This window comes from Sciurus carolinensis, chromosome 8, assembly GCF_902686445.1.
Source record: "Sciurus carolinensis chromosome 8, mSciCar1.2, whole genome shotgun sequence".
In the NCBI taxonomy this organism is placed as follows: Eukaryota; Metazoa; Chordata; class Mammalia; order Rodentia; family Sciuridae; genus Sciurus; species Sciurus carolinensis.
In genome coordinates this window covers 122,672,019-122,685,704 of record NC_062220.1, presented here as the reverse complement: position 1 = coordinate 122,685,704, position 13,686 = coordinate 122,672,019, and the positions used below count along the sequence as shown (strand labels likewise).

At 39.0% G+C, this 13,686-nt stretch overlaps 1 protein-coding gene and 1 pseudogene across 4 annotated transcripts in view; one reads left to right on the top strand and one right to left on the bottom strand.

Annotated features, from left to right (window-relative positions):
- Positions 1–13,686, top strand: part of Cltcl1 (clathrin heavy chain like 1) — a 143,633-nt gene that overhangs the window by 63,006 nt on the left and 66,941 nt on the right. The gene's annotated exons all lie outside the window — the stretch shown is intronic.
- Positions 11,840–12,405, bottom strand: LOC124990524 (60S ribosomal protein L11-like; annotated as a pseudogene).

Genomic DNA, 13,686 nt, shown 5'->3' with positions numbered 1-13,686 from the left:
ATAGAATTTTTATTTTTTTTTTATTTTTTTTTTATTTTTTTTTATTTTTTTTTTCTTTTTATTGTAAACAAATGGGATACATGTTGTTTCTCTATTTGTACATGGCGTAAAGGCATACCATTTGTGTAATCATAAATTTACATAGGGTAATGTTGTTTGATTCATTCTGCCATTTTTCCCTTCCCCCCCTCCCCTCCCACCCTTCCCCTCCATCTATACAGTCCTTCCTTCCTCCATTCCTGCCCCCCTCCCTAAACCCAACTCCAACCCCAACACTAACCCTTCCCACCCCCATTATGTGTCATCATCCACTTATTAGCGATATCATTCTTCCTTTGGTTTTTTGAGATTGGCTTATCTCACTTAGCATGATATTCTCCAGTTTCATCCATTTGCCTGCAAATGCCATAATTTTATCATTCTTTATGGCTGAGTAATATTCCATTGTATATATATACCACATTTTCTTTATCCATTCATCAATTGAAGGACATCTAGGTTGGTTCCACAATCTGGCTATTGTGAACTGAGCAGCTATGAACATTGATGTGGCTGTATCTCTGTAATATGCTGATTTTAAGTCCTTTGGGTATAGGCCAAGGAGTGGGATAGCTGGGTCAAATGGTGTTTCCATTCCAAGTTTTCTAAGGAATCTCCACACTGCTTTCCAGAGTGGCTGCACTAATTTGCAGCCCCACCAGCAATGTAAGAGTGTACCTTTCTCCCCACATCCTCGCCAACACCTGTTGTTGTTTGTATTCTTGATAATCGCCATTCTAATTGGGGTGAGATGGAATCTTAGGGTGGTTTTGATTTGCATTTCTCTTATTACTAGAGATGTTGAACATTTTTCCATATGTTTGTTGATTGCTTGTACATCTTCTTCTGTGAAGTGTCTATTCATTTCCTTAGCCCATTTGTCAATTGGATTATTTACATTCTTGGTGTAGAGTTTTTTGAGTTCTTTATAGATTCTGGAGATTAGCGCTCTATCTGAAGTATGATTGGCAAAGATTTTCTCCCACTCTGTAGGCTCTTTCTTTGCATTGCTGATAGTTTCCTTTGCTGAGAGAAAGCTTTTTAGTTTGAATCTATCCCAGTTATTAATTCTTGCTTTTATTTCTTGTGCTATGGGAGTCCTGTTGAGGAAGTCTGGTCCTAAGCCGACATGTTGAAGCTCTGGACCTACTTTTTCTTCTATAAGATGCAAGGTCTCTGGTCTGATTCCGAGATCCTTAATCCATTTTGAGTTTAGTTTTGTGCATGGTGAGAGATATGGGTTTAGTTTCATTCTGTTGCATATGGATTTCCAATTCTCCCAGCACCATTTGTTGAAGAGGCTATCTTTTCTCCATTGCATATTTTTGGCCCCTTTGTCTAGTATGAGAAAATTGTATTTATTTGGGTTTGTGTCCGTGTCCTCTATTCTGTACCATTGATCCACCTTTCTATTTTGGTACCAATACCATGCCGTTTTTGTTACTATTGCTTTGTAGTAGAGTTGAAGATCTGGTATTGCGATACCCCCTGCTTCACTCTTTCTGCCAAGGATTGCTTTAGCTATTCTGGGTTTTTTATTCTTCCAGATGAATTTCATAATTGCTTGCTCTATTTCTGTAAGGTACATCATTGGGATTTTAATTGGAATTGCATTGAATCTGTATAGCACTTTTGGTAGTATGGCCATTTTGACAATATTAATTCTTCCTATCCAAGAACATGGGAGATCTTTCCATCTTCTAAGGTTTTCTTGAATTTCTTTCTTTAGTGTTCTGTAGTTCTCATTGTAGAGGTCTTTCACCTCTTTTGTGAGATTGATTCCCAAATACTTTATTTTTTTCGAAGCTATTGTGAATGGGGTAGTTTTCCTAATTTCTCTTTCTGAAGATTCATCGCTTATATATAAAAATGCCTTCGATTTATGTGCATTGATCTTATATCCCGCTACTTTACTGAATTCACTTATGAGATCTAAAAGTTTTCTGGTGGAATTTCCTGGTTCCTCTAAGTATACAATCATATCATCAGCAAATAGGGATAGTTTGAGTTCTTCTTTTCCTATTCGTATCCCTTTAATTTCTTTGGTCTGTCTAATTGCTCTGGCTAGAGTTTCAAGGACGATATTGAATAGAAGTGGTGAAAGAGGGCATCCCTGCCTTGTTCCAGTTTTTAGAGGGAATGCTTTCAGTTTTTCACCATTAAGAATGATATTAGCCATGGGTTTAGCGTAGATGGCCTTTACAATGTTAAGGAATGTTCCCACTATCCCTATTTTTTCTAGTGTTTTGAGCATGAAGGGGTGCTGTATTTTATCAAATGCTTTTTCTGCATCTATCGAAATAATCATGTGATTCTTGACTTTAAGTCTATTGATATGGTGAATGACATTTATTGATTTCCTGATGTTGAACCAACCTTGCATCCCTGGGATGAAACCCACTTGATCATGGTGCACTATCTTTTTAATATGTTTTTGTATGCGATTTGCTAAAATTTTGTTGAGAATTTTTGCGTCGATGTTCATTAAGGATATTGGTCTGAAATTTTCTTTCCTCGATGTGTCTCTGTCTGGTTTAGGAATCAGGGTAATATTGGCTTCATAGAATGAGTTTGGGAGAGTTCCCTCCTCTTCTATTTTCTGGAATACTTTGAGAAGTATTGGAATGAGTTCTTCTTTAAAAGTTTTGTAGAACTCGGCTGAGAACCCATCTGGTCCTGGACTTTTCTTTGTTGGAAGGCTTTTGATGACTTCTTCTATTTCATTACTTGAAATTGGTCTATTTAAATTGTGTATGTCCTCCTCGTTCAGTTTAGGCAATTCATATGTCTCTAGAAACCTGTTGATGTCTTCGAAATTTTCTATTTTGTTGGAGTATAGATTTTCAAAGTAGCTTCTAATTATGTTTTGTATTTCGGTCGTGTCTGTTGTGATATTTCCTTGTTCATTCCGAATTTTAGTGATTTGGGTTTTCTCTCGTCTTCTCTTTGTTAGTGTGGCTAAAGGTTTATCAATTTTGTTTATTTTTTCGAAGAACCAACTATTTATTTTGTCAATTTTTTGTATTGTTTCTTTCGTTTCAATTTCGTTGATTTCAGCTCTCAGTTTAACTATTTCCTGTCTTCTACTACTTTTGATGTTGGTCTGTTCTTCTTTTTCTAGGGCTTTCAGCTGTAGTGTTAGGTCATTTATTTTTTGAGTTTTACTTCTTTTATTAAATGCGCTCCATGAAATAAATCTTCCTCTAAGTACCGCTTTCATAGTGTCCCAGAGATTTTGATATGTTGTTTCTTTGTTCTCGTTTACCTCTAAGAATTTTTTAATTTCCTTCCTAATATCTTCTGTTATCCATTCATCATATAGTAGCATATTGTTTAATCTCCAGGTGTTGGAGTAGTTTCTGTTTTTTACTCTTTCTTTAATTTGTAACTTCAATCCATTATGATCTGATAGAATACAAGGTAGTGTCTCTATCTTCTTGTATTTGCTGACATTAGCTTTGTGGCATAATATATGGTCTATTTTAGAGAAGGATCCATGTGCTGCTGAGAAGAAAGTGTATTCGCTCTTGGTTGGATGGTATATTCTATAAATGTCTGTTAAGTCTAAGTTATTGATTGTGTTATTGAGATCTATGGTTTCTTTGTTCAATTTTTGTTTGGAAGATCTGTCCAGTGGTGAAAGAGGCGTGTTAAAATCACCTAGTATTATTGTGTTATGGTCTATTTGGTTTCTAAAATTGAGAAGGATTTGTTTAACATATATGGATGAGCCACTGTTTGGGGCATAGATGTTTATGATTGTTATATCTTGCTGATTTATGCTTCCCTTAAGCAGTATGAAATGTCCTTCTTTATCCCTTCTAACTAACATTGGCTTGAAGTCCACTTTATCTGAAATGAGGATGGATACTCCAGCTTTTTTGCTGAGCCCATGTGCATGGTATGTTTTTCCCCATCCTTTCACCTTTAGTCTATGGGTATCTCTTTCTATGAGGTGAGTCTCTTGCAGGCAACATATTGTTGGATCTTTCTTTTTAATCCAATCTGCCAGTCTGTCTTTTGATTGATGAATTCAGGCCATTAACATTCAGGGTTATTATTGAGATATGATTTGTATTCCCAGTCATTTGGTTCATATTTAAAATTTTTGACACATCTTGGTTCCTCCTTTATTTGACAGTTCCTTTAGGATAATTCCTCCCTTTGCTGATTTGCTTCTTTGTTTTTTATCTCTTCCTCATGGAATATTTTGCTGAGAATGTTCTGTAATGCTGGCTTTCTTTTTGTAAATTCTTTTAGCTTTTGTTTATCATGGAATGATTTTATTTCATCGTCAAATTTGAAGGTAAGTTTTGCTGGGTATAAGATTCTTGGTTGGCATCCATTTTCTTTCAGAGCTTGAAAAATGTTGTTCCAGGTCCTTCCAGCTTTTAGGGTCTGGATTGAAAAATCTGCTGATATCCGTATTGGCTTCCCTCTGAATGTAATTTGGTTCTTTTCTCTCACAGCCTTTAAAATTCTGTCTTTATTTTGTATGTTAGGTATTTTCATTATAATGTGCCTTGGTGTGGGTCTGTTGTAATTTTGTGTATTTGGAGTCCTATAAGCCTCTTGGACTTGATTTTCCATTTCATTCTTCAGATTTGGGAAATTTTCTGATATTATTTCTTCAAATAGATTGTTCATTCCTTTGGTTTGTTTCTCTAAGCCTTCCTCAATCCCAATAATTCTCAAATTTGGCCTTTTCATGATATCCCATAGTTCTTGGAGATTCTGTTCATGATTTCTCACCATCTTCTCTGTTTGTTCAACTTTGTTTTCGAGGTTAAATATTTTGTCTTCAATATCTGAAGTTCTGTCTTCCAGCTGTTCTATCCTATTGGTTGTGCTTTCTATGGAGTTCTTAATTTGGTTTATTGTTTCCTTCATTTCAAGGATTTCTGTTTGGTTTTTTTTCAATATCTCTAACTCTTTATTGAAATGATCTTTTGCTTCCTGAATTTGCTCTGTTAACTGTCGATTGGTGCGATCGTTCAATGCCTGCATTTGCTCTTTCATCTCATCGTTTGCTTCCCTAATCATTTTAATTATGTACATTCTGAACTCCCTTTCTGTCATTTCTTCTGCCATGCTGTCGTTGGATTTTATTGATGTAACATCTAGATTTGTTTGGGGCATTTTCTTCCCTTGTTTTCTCATATTGTTCAGGGATCAGTGGGTCATTAAGATATTGCAGATTTCCTCTATCAACTTATAATGTCCCTGAAGATTGTTAGTATATCCCCTCTTATCCTTCAGTAGCCTGAAGTGTTGGAGGAGGTTGATAATGCAGAGCTCCACGAAGAAGCTGCCTCTCTAGGGTGGTGACCCTCAGGTGGCGTATATTCCCTGCTAGTGGGCAGAGGTGTCTCCACTTGTTGACCAATGGTCATCCAACAGGGAGTAGGCTGCGGGCTGAGGCAAGGCCTGTTTGTGCCTATGTCTCTGACTTTACTGTCCCTGTGGGAAAACCTCCCCTGGCCGGGAAGAGTCACTCGGTGGGGACGTCTCGCTAGTCAGTTGCCCTCCTAGAGGTTCCCCTCAATCTACAACTACCCCCTGGGCTGGGCTGTCTTCTTCTGCAACGATCCCAGGGGCCCGGACCTACGTCCTGGGCCTGGGAGCCTCACCCTTCGCAGGCGAGTCTCCTTAGGCTGCCTCTCCCAGAGAATCTGCCCGCCGCCCTGGAAACTTCGCTCCGCCCCTAGGCGTGTCTCTGTGCGGCTCTTCCAGCAAGAAGCCACCTAGCTCCTGGGACCCTGCTCTGCACCAATCGCCTGGCTATGCAGCCCCTCCCCTGAGCCACCACCTGGAGCCCCGTACAATAGCTCCGAGACACAGAGACCCGCCACACACCTCCTCCTCCGGACAGCCGCCCGGTTTCCGATGCAGTCACTAGGAATCCAAACAACTCACTTTGGGTCTCCTCCTCCCACCAACCACCCGTAGCCCTAGGCAGTCACTCCAAGTCCAAGTGACCCGCCCTGTTCCTCCTCCTCCTCCTTGGGGTAGCCGCCCGGGTGTTCAGGAGCGGTGGCTCCGAGACCAGGTGACTCACCACGCTCCTTCTCCAGGCAGGCCACCGGTGTTCCGGAGCGGTTGCTTTTAGTCCAATCAACTCACCACTCGCCTCCTCCTCTGGCAACCGCCTGTGGTTCTGATGCAGTCACTCACAGACTAAGCGTCCCACCGCTCTCCTCCTCCAGGCAGGCCACCAGTGTTCTGGAGCAGCTGTTCCGAGTTCAAACAGCTCCTCACGCAGCTCCTCCTTCGGCAACCGCCCGCAGCTCTGATGCAGTCACTCCCAGGTCAAACAACAAGCCACGCTCCTCCTCCTCCTCCGGGCAGCCTCCCGGCACTCAGGAGCGCTAGCTCTGAGTTCAAACAGTTCACCACGCAACTCCTCCTCTGGCAACCGCCTGTGGTTCTGATGCAGTCATTCCCAGACCAAGCGTCCCGCCGTGCTCCTCCTCTTCCTCCGGGCAGTCCCCCGGCGCTCAGGAGCGCCCACTCTGAGTTCAAACAGCTCACCACGCAGCTCCTCCTCTGGCAACTGCCCGTGGCTCTGATGCAGTCACTCCTAGACCCAAGCGACCCACCGGGCCTCTCCTCCTCCTCCGGGCAACCCCCCGGTGTTCGGAAGCGGTCACTCTGGGTCCAAACAGCTCACCACGCAGCTCCTCCCCAGGCAGCCGCCCGGAGCCCCAGCGGCTGCTCGAGTCCAAGCGCTATGCTGAGCCGCCTCCTCTACGATGATCCCAGTTGTCCGTGTTTACCGCTCCAGTGGGGGGAGGGGCGTCTCGCCGAGCAACTCCACTTCACAAATTCCCTGTGTTCCGGGGCTACCGCCCCATCCGGGACGCCTCCCCAACAGGAGAGACTCACCCGGCAGCTTTGAGTTGGTCCCAAGTCTCTCACTATCTCCTCTTTTGAATCTTGCGTCCTGGAGCAGCGTGAAATGCAGCCGCCCTCTAGTCCGCCATCTTGGCCCGCGCCTCCTCTGAAACTTCTTACATGGTCTCACATGTGAGTTTTAGGGGGACACCTCACATCTAAGCCATAACTACAATCTATCTTATACAGACTTTAACTGCTGGATTTTTCATAATTGCAAATTACTCTAGATGTTTCCCTTACTTTACACTTTTCTAGGTCAAGATCTGTGCTATGGTTTGGGTGTGGTTGGACAGGATAGAATTTTTAAAGACTGCCAGAGAAAAATATCAGATTACATATAGGGGGAAAACAGTCCAGATCTCAGCTGATTTCTCATTGCAGACCCTCAAAGCTAAAAGGTCCTGGAATAACATATACCAAGCTTTGAAAGAAAATCGATGCCAACCAAGAATCCTATATCCAGCAAAATTAAACTTCAGATTTGAAGATGAAATAAAAACCTTCCATGATAAACAAAAATTAAAAGAATTTGCAAACAGAAAACCTGCATTTCAGAATATTCTCAACAAAATATTCCATGAAGATGAAATGAAAAAAAAAAAAGTGAAAACCAGTGAAGAGAGGAACTAACCTAAAGGAATAGTCGATCAATGGAGAAACTAATTCAAATTCAAAACTAGAAATAAATCAAAATGACTGGGAACACAAAGCATATCTCAATAATAACCTTGAACATTAATGGCCTAAATTCATCAATCAAAAGACATAGACTGGTAGGTTGGATTAAAAAACAAGACCCAAAAATATTTTGTCTTCAAAAGACTCACCTCATAGGCAAAGACATCCACAAACTGAAAGTGAAAGGATGGGAAAAAAATATCTCACATGGATCATGTAAACAAGCAGGGATTTCTTTCCTCATTTCAGACAAAGTGAACTTCAAGCCAAAGTTAATCAGAAGGGACAAACAAGGACATTTCATACTGCTTAAGAGAATTATACATCAACAAGACAACAATCAAGTATTTATGCCCCCAAACAATGGAGCATCTACATACATCAAACAAACCCTTCTCAACCTCAGGAATCAGATAGACTGCAACACAATAATGCTAGGTGACTTTAACACACCTCTCTCACAAACAAAAACTTCCAAACAAAAACTAAACAAAGAAACTATAGAACTAAATAATAAAATCAATAATTTAGACTTAATATATATATATATATATATATCTATGGAATATTTCATCCATCAATGAGCAAATACACAGTCTTTTCAGCAGCACATGGATCTTTCTCTAAAATAGACCATACCTTATGCCATAAAGCAACTCTCAGCAAATACAAAAAAATAGAGATAATACCCTGCATCCTATAGATCATGATGGAATGAAATTAGGAATCAATGATAGAATTAAAAAATAGAAGCTACTTTTACCTGAAGACTAAATACGCTATTGAATGTTGAACGGATAACAGAAGAAATCAGGGATGATATTTAAAAAAAGGCTTAGAGATTAATGAGAATAGCAATACAACATATCAAAATCTCTGGGACACCATGAAGGCAGTGCTAAAAGGAAAGTTTATTGCATTGAGTTTATTCATTAAAATAATAGAAAGTCAGTGAATAAAATGCCTAACATTACATCTCAAATCTCTAGAAAAAGAAGAGCAAATCAACACCAAAAGCAGTAGAAGACAGAAAATAATTAAAATCAGAGCTGAAATCAATGAAGTTGAAACAAAAGAAACAATTCAAAAAATTGACAAAACAAAAAATTGTTTCTTTGAAAAACGAAATAAAATTTATAAACCCGTAGCCATGCTAACAAAGAGAAAGAGAGAGAAAAATTCCTGAAATTTGTGAAGAAAAAGGAAATATCATGATGGACACTACAGAAATATAAAAGATAATTAGAAACTATTTTGAAAATTTATATTCCAATAAAATAGAAAATCTTGAAGACATCAACAAATTTCTAGAGACATATGACCTACCCAAATTGAATCAGGAAGACATACACAATTTAAATAGATCAATTTCAAGCAATGAAATAGAAGACACCATCAAAAGTCTACCAACAAAGAAAAGTCCAGGACTCGACAGATTCTCAACTGAGTCTTATAAGACCTTCAAAGAAGAATTAACACCAATACTTCTCAAATTATACCATGAAATAGAAAAGGAGGGAACCTTTCCAAACTCATTCTGTGAAGCTAGTATCACTCTGATACGAAAACCAAAGACACATGTGAGAAAGAAAACTTCAGACCAATATCCCTGATGAACAAATTCTCAACAAAATTCTGACAAATCACATACAAAAAAATATTAAAAAGATAGTGCACCACCATCAAGTGGGGTTCATCCCAGAGATGCAAGGTTGGTTCAACATATGGAAATTAATAAACGTAATTAATCACATCAGTAGATTTAAAGACAATAATCATATGATCATCTCAAATAATGCAGAAAAAGTGTTTGACAAAATATAGCACTCCTTGGGCTGGGGTTGTGGCTCAGTGGTAGAGCACTTGTCTAGCATATGGGAGGCACTAGGTTTGGCTCTCAGCACCACATATAAATAAGTGATTAAAATAAAGGTCTATCAACATCTAAAAAAAATAGAGTACCTCTTCATGTTCAAAACACTAGGAGCATACCTCAACATTGAAAAGTTATCTGTGCTAAACCCAAAGCCAACATCATTCTAAATGGAGAAAAATTAAAAGCATTCTAAGAACTGGAGTAAGACAACGATGCCATCTTTCACCACTTTTATTCAACATTGTCCTTGAAAATCTAGCCAGAGCAATTAGAAGAAAGAAATTAAAGGAATATGAATAGAAAAATAACTCAGTTTTTCAGAATTTGCTGGTGACATGATTATATTCAGAAGATCCAACAAATTCCACCAGAAACATTCTAGAACTAATAAATGAATTCAGCAAAGTAGCAGGATGTAAAATTAACGCCCGTAAATCAAATGCATTCCTATACATCAGTGATGAATTCACTGAAAGAGAAATTAGGGAAACTATGCCATTTTTTCCCATTCTGTAGGCTCTCTCTTTACCACACGATATATAAAGAACTCAAAAGCTTAATACCAAAAAAAAAAAAATAACCCAATCAATAAATGGGCAAAGGAACTTCACATTTGACAGAAGAAGAAATACAGTCAACAAATATATGAAAAAATGTTCAATATCTCTAGCAATTAGAGAAATGCAAATCAAAACCACACTGAGATTCCTTCTCACTCTACTCTCAATGGCAATCATCAAGAATACAAGCAACAATAAATGTTGGTGAGGATGTGAGAGAAAATTTACACTCATATTGCTGGTGGGACTGCAAATTGGTGCAAGCACTATGGAAAGCAGTATGGGGAGACTCCTCAGAAAACTTGGAATGGAACCACCATTTGACTCAGTCATCCACTCTTCGGTTTATACCCAAAGACTTAAAATCAGCATACTATAGTAACACACCTACATCAATGTTTATAGCAGCTCAATTCACAATGACTAAACTATGGAACCAACCTAGGTGCCCTTCAACAGATGAATGGATAAAGAAACTGAGGTATATACATAATGGAATATTACTCATCCTTAAAGAAGAATGAAATTATGGCACTTGCCAGTAAATGAATGGAACTGGAGAAGATCATGCTAAGCAAAATAAGCCAATCCCAAAGAACCAAAGGCCAAATGTTTTCTCTGATATGTGGATGCTAACTGACAATGTGGGAAGAACAGAGGTATTTTGGACTACACAGGGAAGTTAATGGAGGGGAGGGGGCATGGGATAAGAATGATAGAAGGAATCAGACATTATTACCCTATATGCATGTATGATTACATAACCTGTGTTAACTCTACATTGTGTACACCCAGACAAATGAGAAGTTATACTCCATTTAAGATGTATCAAAATGTATTGTACTGCCATGTATAACTAATTAGAACAAATGCAAAATATTTTTAAATGGGAAAAAATATATTCAAAAGAGTGATACTCATGATAGCCAAATGGTGGAAACACCCAAATGTTCACTGATGGATATATGGGTTTAAAAAAACATGGCTTATACATATAGTCGATACAATGGAATATTTTTCAGCCCTAAAAAAGAAGTGAAGTACAAATACATGCTACCACAAGGAGTAACCTCAAAACCTCACTAAGTGAGAGAAATGAAACAAAAGATTATAAATTTTATGATTTCATTTATATGAAATATTTTAGAATAAATAATTTTATAGAGACACAAAGCATATTGGTGGTTACCAGGAATGATGTACGGAGGATTGGGAGCTAATCGTTTAATAGGTACAGAGATTTCGTTTGGGTGATGAAAATGTTGTAAAACAATATAGAGGTATTGCAGAAATTGAGTGGCAAGGGGGTGGATATGCAACCTGCCCCTGCTGTACCCGTTCATGCCATCGGAGGTCCTTAGAGGCTTTTCATTGAGAACATGATGGGCCTTTGTCTCCTCAGCCCTGAAAGTTTACAGGACAACCAACTCTTCCCTCCTATCTTAGCTCTCCCACTCTGTCCAAGTGGAACTCCAAGAAAGTACCAGCATGGGAAGCATGCTGTACATATGAACCCCGACTCCTACCCCTGATTCCTTGGGAGGCACCCTATCCTGTGTGACCACTCAAGTATTTGCTGGTTTCTCTTCTGGCTCTGCCAGAAGCCCAATCCTTAGCCGTCAGAAAAAATAATAGCTGAACACTGTAACTCTTAATCTAAGTTCCCTGCTTCCAGGTTCTTCCATGCATTCCAAGTCTAACTTTATTTCATCCAGCTTTTTCATTGCAGTGGGAACATTGGCCTGTGATGATCTACTAGTTAATCCAATTTTTTTTCACTGAAAATGTTTTATTGGCCTTTTGGATAGAAACGGGAATTTATTTGCCAGGAAAAGATGATCCCATCATACTTCTGCTGGAAGCAGTGCATGGCCTCCTCTTAGTGATTCTGTGTTTGGCCCCAGTGCAGCCTGTCCTGTGCTTCTTGTCTGTGTTACTGAAACCTAGCCTACCCAGCACCACATAGAAGTCCAGACTGTAGATACCAATGCTTGGATCATATTTGATGCCCAGATGGATGTGTTCCTGGATCCCAAAACCAAAGTTGACAGTATCCGAAAAGTTATTTTTCCTTAATTCATACTCCCACACCTTTAGACCTTTCTCCAGGATTTCTTCTACCTTGGCCTCACAAACTGTGCAGTAAACAGCAATCTTTTCATTTCTCCTGATGCCAAAGGATCTGACAGTGATCTAGCTTTAGAAAACACAGGAGTCTGGTCTGAGAGCTGCTCCAACACCTTGGCGGCCCCAGGTCAGTCTGTCTCCACTTTCCCCCTCACAGATGTTGAGGCAGAGCTTGTGGATGTGAAGTTCCCAGATGGGGTTCTCCTTTTTACCTTTATCCTCTGCCATGATGGAGAATAGGAAGAGAGAATGGAGCTTCTGGCCCAACCAATTTTAAAAATAAAGGAAGACTGCCCCCATATAGAGTATCCACATATTTGCTTATTTTTAAAACTTTCATATATTTATTTTCATTAACTTTTTTTTGACAGTGATAAATATTTTTAAAAATTCTTTTCATACATGTATATAGGGCAATAATGTTCGTCTCATAATCTACCATCCTTACCCTCCCCACCCATCCCACCTCTCCCCTCCCCTTATTCTTCCCTACCCACCCCCCTCTATGGATCAGCATCCACTTATCAGAGAAAACATTCAGCCTTTGGTTTTTTAGGATTGGCTTATTTTACATATGATACTCTCCAGCTCCATCCATTTACCTGTAAATGCCATAATTTCATTCTCCTTTAAGGCTGACTATCCATTGTGTATATGTACCACATTTTCTTTATCCATTCATCTGTGGAAGGGCATCTAGGTTGATTCCATAGTTTAGCTATTGTGATTTGAGCTGCTTTAAACATTGATGTGAATGCTGTACTGTAGTATGCTGATTTTAAGTCCTTTGGGTATAAACCAAGGAGTCGGGTAGTATCCCCCACCCTTTTTATTTTTTATTTTGAGATAGAGTCTTGCTAAATTTCTGAGGCTGGCCTTAAACTTGCGATCCCCCTTCCTCAGTCTCCTGATTTGCTGGGATTATAGCCTCCCAATTGCTGTCTGACCACTGCACCCAGCAGAAAAGATTTTTTCTTAAATATTTTTTAGTTGTCAATGGATCTTTTATTTTATTTATTTATTTTTATGCAGTGCTGAGGATCAAACCCAAGGCCTCACACATGCCAGGCAAGCATTCTATCACTGAGCCACAGCTCCAGCAAAATTTGAGGTCTTGTTTTCCCATTTTGAAGAAATGTGAATAGGTGGGGAATAGACTGAGAATCTGAATTTTACTTACAGACTACTTCCTGGGGGCCTCATTGGCAGAGATCAAAGTTTGAATGTTAAGTTATAGGAGTTTGAACTTTGATGCTTTTGAGTACCATTACCATTTACCCTGAATTTTAGCATTTAACATTACGTATAAAATGTACTGAAATTCTTTGCTAGAAAATCTAAGTTCTAAGTTTTATAAAATATTATTAGCTTTACTGACTTTTATTAAATGTAATTTTTGTTATTTATAAATTTCAGATGAAAACAATTTTTAAAATTTGTCCATAATCTCATTGTCCCAGTTTAACAACTGTTAACATTTTGGAGCCTTTGCTTTCAAGACATACTTCC